Genomic DNA, 2,104 nt, shown 5'->3' with positions numbered 1-2,104 from the left:
CAACCAGAAGGACAGAAATCACTAAAGTTAGAGCAGAAATAAACAACACCGAAAATAAAAGAACCATACAAAAGATAAATGAAGCCAAATGTTGGTTCTTTGAAAGATTAAACAAAATTGACAAACCCCTAGCCAGACTCACCAACCAAAAAAGAGAGAAGACTCAAATTAATAGAATTGTAAACGATGCAGGAGCTATCACAACTGACACCACAGAAATCCTGTGAAATTTCTATAAAGAACTATACGCCACCACTAGAGAATCTGGAAGAAATGGAACAATTCCTAGAAACCTATGCACTTCCAAAACTGAATCAAGAAGAACTACAAAATCTAAATGCACCAATCACAGACAAAGAAATTGAAACCGTTATTAAGAATCTCCCCAACAAAAGTCCTGGACCAGATGGCTTCACAAACGAATTCTACAAAACTTTCAGGAAACAGTTAATACCCATACTTCTTAAGCTATTCCATAAGATTGAAGAAACAGGAATACTCCCTTCCACCTTTTATGAAGCCAACATCACCCTGATACCAAAAGCTGCTAGGTACAGAACAAAAAAGGAAAACTACAGACCAATATCTCTGATGAACATAGATGCCAAAATATTAAACAAGATCTAGGCCAACCGGATACAGCAACACATCAAAAAGATTGTTCATCATGACCAAGTGGGATTCATCCCAGGAATGCAAGGCTGGTTCAACATCCGTAAGTCAATCAATGTCATTCACCACATCAATAAAAGCAAAGCCAAAAACCACGTGATTATCTAAATAGATGCAGAGAAAGCCTTTGACAAAATCCAACACCCATTCATGCTCAAAACTCTACAAAAAATGGGAATAGATGGGAAATTCCTCAAGATAGTGGAGTCTATATATAGCAAACCTACAGCCAACATCATACTCAATGGACAGAAGCTGAAAGCATTCACCCTCAGATTGGGGACTAGACAGGGCTGTCCACTGTCACCGTTACTCTTCAACATAGTATTGGAAGTTCTTGCCATAGCAATCAGGCAAGAGAAAGAAATCAAAGGGATACAGACTGGAAGGGAAGAAGTCAAGCTCTCACTATTTGCAGATGATATGATAGTATACATAGAAAGACCTAAACAATCCAGTAGAAAATTACTGGAATTTATTAGGCAATATAGCAAGGTATCAGGCTACAAAATCAGTGTACAAAAAAATCAGTGGCATTTCTTTATGCAAACATTAAATCTGAAGAAGAAGACATCCAGAAATCACTCCCATTTACTGTTTCAGCAAAATCAATCAAATACCTAGGAATAAAGTTGACCAAAGAAGTGAAAGACTTGTATACTGAAAACTATGAGTCGCTACTCGAGAGTGAATGTGGGGGAGGGTGAGAGAAATAGAGGCATCTGCAGCACTGATTCACTAATTGTGAAGCTTCTCTATTGCAGGTAAGGACTGGGGGGCTAAAACTCATGTCCTTTCACATTATAATATGTGTTTTAAATCAAGTTGCCACTATTCAGCCACTCTTTGATTTTACTTTTTTTTTTTACAGGTTTCAATTTCCTCACATAGTTCTTAAATATGTTTGTCAAATTTATACATAAGAATTATTTTCAGAGGGAAGTGAGAGCAGAATAACTGAAAATAGAATTAGTAAGATTGAGAATGAGTTAGAGAAAACTAAGAAAGAAGTAAGAGAACCAAAAAAAGAGATTAAGAGACACTGGAAACAATAAATAAATATAGGATAACATTAAAAGAAGTAACATAAGCATTATTGTTTTGCTAGAGGAAGAAAGAGGAAGGAGAATAAAGCATACTAGAGGAAATAATGGCAGAAATCTTTTCCACTCTAAACAGTAGAAAGGACATAAAGATTCAAGAAGCTCAGAGAATCCCAAACAGAATTGACTCAGACCTAAAGACGCCAAGACACATGGTATTTAGAATGAAAAGGAATAAAGATGAAGAAATTATTCTGAAGACAGCAAGAGAAAAACAGTCACAGAGGAAAACCCATACTATCAAATATTGGCAGAATTATTTTTCATCTAAGTTTTATAGGCATCTGCCATGATACAAACCCAATCCTTAGGAAGAAGAATAAAAAAAA

This window comes from Erinaceus europaeus, chromosome 10 (assembly GCF_950295315.1).
Source record: "Erinaceus europaeus chromosome 10, mEriEur2.1, whole genome shotgun sequence".
NCBI lineage: Eukaryota > Metazoa > Chordata > Mammalia > Eulipotyphla > Erinaceidae > Erinaceus > Erinaceus europaeus.
This window is presented reverse-complemented; position numbering follows the sequence as displayed.